Source organism: Antedon mediterranea, chromosome 3 (genome assembly GCF_964355755.1).
Source record: "Antedon mediterranea chromosome 3, ecAntMedi1.1, whole genome shotgun sequence".
NCBI lineage: Eukaryota > Metazoa > Echinodermata > Crinoidea > Comatulida > Antedonidae > Antedon > Antedon mediterranea.
In genome coordinates, this window is record NC_092672.1 from 2356288 (window position 1) to 2362287 (window position 6000).

Here is a 6000-nt window from a genome sequence, read left to right on the forward strand (position 1 = left end):
CTTCAGTTAAATGACAACTAACTCTGCCAAAGTCCTTCAATGAAATATTTCTAATCTTGAATGCGATACAGTAACCTTCCTTCGTTCTCTACTAGTGTCTCCATCGAACTTCCACAGACTGATCTGCGTTCCCAGCAACCTTGTTCAGAAACAAATTGGCAAAATAACTGAAATACCTCATTTCACCGGCAATAATCTCTATAGGATTCTTCTTTTACTTTGATAAGTTTGTCACCTGTATTCACCGTCATATATATTTTTGGCCAATATTCGTCTTTTTCTTAGGATCCCATATAGACAGTTTTCCTTCTATAAGATTTTTACCAATGCCTCAAACATTTTCTGTCCAATTTCATCATGCCATGGCCAACAAACACCTTTGTGCGAATTGCAGCATTCTTCATTAATCGGAATATCATCTCTCTTTAAATGTTAACTAGGTTTGCCAGCTCTGATGAAATCATTAATTTGTGTTATTCCAATGATACCACGCTCAATGACCCTGATCAATTGATGTAAATCCAGCAAGTCCCACACATACATGTCCTCTCATATACATATATAGGGATATAGTTTAACCACATCATTTAGATTTCGTCGACTCTCTGTATTCAAGTTAATATCTTTATGATCAGCCTCTTTCAAACAATATGATACTTAACTTAGAATCTCTTTCTCTGTCTGCATTTGTAGAAGAAAGTCGTAGAGAGAAAGCGGAATTAGTGTGCTTTTGTCCTTTAGAGATGTTTTCCATTTAAGATATTTGTGTCACTGGTTGTATAAGTAATACAAGTTCACAAAAGCACTTGCCTCAACACTATTTTCACAATGCTACATGTCCAAAAGCCATATAGTTCACCGGGTCGACATAATAATTGCTTTTTGATGTCATCTCTGTCCACCTCCACTCATCTCGGGCAAGAGTCATCACCAGGCATTCTCTTCTTTCCCTAGTACATGAGTTTTTATACCACAACCATGTGCACTCATCAATTGACCAGTGTATAATGCTGGTCTGTCTGTAGGGGGTACATATCTAATGAAATTGGTTGAGATTGTAGAAGATGAGAAATAGGAGTTCATTCATTTACAAGGTTATTTATAGGCAGAGCTGTATCTGTATTTCCTTCAAGCTTCTGCCAAAAGTTGACAGGTTGAAAACTTACCAACCATACTGGTGACTATAGCCCTGAAGGTTCAGACATTGAATTACATTTTATTATTTACCATTATACAGGATTTCACAATAAGGTATAAATGCATATTATATTGTGGTCCTGTCTCCTGTCAAGTTTCAGTTTCATGAAAAGAAATTAGATCTGTAATTTAGAATCTATATATAAATTATGGTTAATTGTGACATAGGCGAGCACAATGGAAAAACTTTGGAACAAATTTCTGCCTTGGATACCTACCTGAACTATCTCAGGTGTAGGCCTACCGCAAAATGTAAAACAGTTCTCACTATTACGATATTGTTCCATATTTCTACCTTAGGAATATATTATAAAGAGTTTTAAAACAAAATTTCTGATTCATCGGTAGATTTTCAACTCAATTTCAATTGTACGCGGTCAAAGTAATTTCCGGGTTCACGATGAGTTCACAGGTTCACCTTGCAACTACCTTGTTTCAGTTAAGTTGGTCGTTATAGTGGCTATAGCTATTTTAGTTTTTTGTTTATTTTAGGATCGGACCGCGCGTGTGAAGGTACAGTAGTTAAAAAATAAATCCCGATAGCCGAGTTTTATTGAGTAAGCTGGCAGGAATAACTGTTAGGGCCCATATTGCAAGCCGTCTAAAACACCTTCCTTCTTGGGCCGAAACGGCAAAAGATGTTTAAATTAAATAATGTATTATGATGGTATTTATTTGAATAAACGCCTCCGCAATAAAACATCACTTTGAATAATAATCGCCTACACCCACCTACCCAACTATCTAATGAACGCCCATCCACATTAATTATACACACAATATTATATATACTATTTATAATAGAATTCATTACACTGTTAACTATAATTTACCAAGCATTTGTTATAATTTTTTACCACTTTTCATATCTATTAGAGGATTTTATTTGATTATAAATGTTACGATATTATTAAAACTAAAAAATCCCTCGAATAAGCATCTCCCTCAAATGAACTCTGCCTCCCCACCTCCGCCCTATAAAACAATAAACACTATACTTTAAAATGTTATTAATCATCTAAGACACTGTGAAACAGAGTAGGTTTAGTTTTTCGAATGTCAAGCATTTTCAATAATGGTAACCGACAGAAAACGTACAAGGAGAACGTCCTTCTAAAACCTTTTTACCCGAGTCATTATCATTCCGAGAACCTTCGTTTACACTTCCTAGAGGGGAGCGAGCAAACTAGAGGTCTAACCCTCTAGTTAGACGTAATTGTTGTTGAATATTTGATATAAATTGTTAAGTTGTTCCATATTTTTGCAACTCCAACTTTGAACGATTATTTAATTTAATAGTCATAGTGGGGTATTATATATCTGTTATATAGAGGACATTGACAACTTTAGCCTTATATTTACAATTTACAATCCTGTGAGAAGTGACAATTTTAGAACATTGTGTACAAACAACAATTTATGCACACATATTAAAAAAAAATTAGTTAAAGAATTTAATTTTTAGTGGCGGCCATTTTGAAATCCAAGATGGCCGACAGATTATCGCTTTACATAGTTAGGATTGTATAATGGGTACAGTAATACCATCAAAACGGACTTGTTCCACATTCATAATTTGTATTATTGGTGATATTCTGATTTTTAATAGGGTTATTTGAATGTTGGCGGCCATCTTGAATTTGGTCCTTTAAATGTCTTTTGAAAAAATGGCAACATATTTTTTTTCATTCCTTATATTATCAAGATATGAAATAAAGTCAAAGTTTGCTTTTAACAAAAAATATACACGACATTCATATAAACGACTTACCAGCCTACACTATTAAACAAATTGATTCAATCTATTCAAAGTCGCAACTCTTTATGGCTCTGGGTTTGTTGATGTACTACGCATGCGCATGTACGTGTGAACGGATTGTATAATTAGGGCGTTATAACGCCGTATTATTATAAAATAATTTTTTCTTTGGTGGAAATCAGCCACGGTAGAATACCCACCTAATTCTAAAAATACAATGATTATTTTTGGCGATCTTTTTCCAGAGCCTCTGAGCACTTTAAAGTTTGGATACAGATGATTTAAGCGTTGATGGACTGAATTGTATCTAATCCACACCTTAATTATATAAACAATGGATCTGATTGATCAAATTTTAGCACTTGATTATTTTTGTTAACTAGTATAATATTTCAATAGTAAAATTTGATTATATAAGATGACAACTACGTCATTCAATTTTTATGATTTTTTAAAAACATTATTCTTTTAAAATACAACTCAATTACAGTGAATTTTACAGAGCAACGTAAACGTTAACCTTAAAACTGCCCTGATCTCGGTAAATGGCGACTAACATTTTTTACAAATGTTTTCCTCTTGGCTGGATAACTTAGCATAGGCTTAAAGTTTTATGTATTATATAGGCCTATAGGTTTCCTTCCACACATACTTTGTTATAATTAATTGTTATCTTACGTGTTTATATAATTATTATTTTATGTATTTTTAATATAATAATGTGTGGAGAATATTTACTGAATATTTATTGAATAAACGAATTGAATTGAATTGAACGTGTATACACGTTCAATATTCAATTCGTTTATTCGTAAATTTAGATTTGAACCTATAGGTTCAAATCTAAATTAAATTGGGTTCGTGTTTTTAAATGCGTCGACCTAAAAAATACACACACATATTCACTATATACACTCAATGAGTATGATAGGATATTATAGCAAACAAATGCAGAATGGAATAATTACAGATTTTACAGAAATTATCAAAGAATTTTAAGATTATCATCCTAAGCAGAAGCCCTTTCCACGCATCAATGAAGATTAGTTTTTCAATTCAATTCACATTTATTTAGTCATTATTATTATTATTATTATTAAATAAATATTATTATTTATAATTCCAATTTCAGTATATAATTGATGGCAAGGGTCCTGCATAAAGGTTACAATTCTGTTTTTGCAGGACCATTTTACATAAAGATACCAAATAAGGAAATCTTCACATAATAGTACATTTTATATAAACACGAGGCGGACGATCAGATTAAAATAAATATCACCTTGAATTCGTGCGAAATAGAATACCAAGTTCGGTAATAACAACTTCCGACTAATACTTATCTGTAAGTCAATTGTCTTCCTGTTTATGAAATATGTTGTTTTGGAATTGTATTCTTTTCAATTAACTATATAGAAAATTATTATAGAAAAATTGTTATTAGAAAAAATTGTTATTAAAAAAATTGTTATTAGAAAAATTGTTTATACCTGGTTTAGATAAGAATTTACACTTAGCCAAAAGTAAACAAGAGATCAAGGTTCAATAACATTTTCTGTTAAAATCTAATAGACCAGCTAGTTCTAACATGTATGACTACTGAAACGTAACGGTGCTTCCTCAACGTTTAGGTTCGAATCTCCAGTTGCTGTTTTGATGGCCTTAACCATTACATTTTTCAATGAGTCAACCTAATGTGAAACGTTCTTTAAAACCAATAGACAATAGTACATTATTACCAAACGTTAGTCTAGGTTCTAGACCGAACTTATTAAAAAGATAAATATTTTGGTATAATAATAATTTATTTGGAGTTTACACTTTTACAACAGTGGCACTCAACCAAGTGAAAGGTGCATCCATAAGAAATATACACAAAAAAATTATGATATAGTAAATAACAAAAGTCGACGTAGGTCAACATGTCAAAACAATTCAACTACAGTAACTACAATACCATTGATATTAATCACTACAGCAGCAGGAAAGCCACTGACACCTAAGAATACAAAACTACAAGAACTAAACAATAATAGAATAGGTAAGGAACTGTACAATATAAAATGAATTGGGCAACAACAATGTAGACCTAACACTATAATGAGATAGATATCAATCATTTAGTTTGATTGATATGAACATTACTCACCTAGAACAATACATCTGTGTGCCCATGCTCTTTTAACATAGTGCTTAAAGTAACGATCAAAGACATTTGATATGGAATCGACGTCAAACATGTTATAATAGTAGTTATCAGTTCCACCTAATACAAGATTTAACTTGCTTTTCAGGTCACCAAAGATCAAATCTTCCAAAACATCTAAATGACATCGATTAACATATATTCTAATTTGGTATTATTCGTCAATCCTTATGTCATTGAGTTGGTTACATGTGAATAGAAAATGTTGAATGTCTTCTAAACCATTCTTACACATTGTACAGATACCATCATAATCAGGAAGCCACTTACAACTCCTGTGACCTAAAGGAAGGGTGTTAGAACGTAGCTTGAATTTGAGGCTAGATCCTAGAAAATCTGTACAATCCAATGGATAATTTTCAAGGCACGGATTAGACGTAATAAGAGAGTATGTCTGGAGTGACGACTTTCTTTGCATTTCACTTTTCCAAAATGCAATGTTTGTGTCATGCATCACCTCTTTAAATCTCTTAACCCAATGACTATCAGGGTCATTGTCAAGGTAGGAAGTTTCGAAAATCAAATCGATGTCCATATTAATAGACGTACACGTCTTAGCAAAACTGGGGATCAGTTTATAGCGTTTGTAGTTGAACTTAGACACGTATTAATAGTCCGGTGGCAGGAGGGGGGAATCACCACCCGAAAGGGGACAAATTGCCATCCAACTTTTCTAGACTAGTATTTTCCGTAGATTACGAATATGTAAGGTAATCGATCAGGATAGGAAGCGTTTTCGAGATATAAGGGGTAAAAGTTCAAAATTGACCAATTACAACAATGTATTATGTATATGTATTATAACAAATTTATTGAAGCACAATTTGGTCTTTTATTA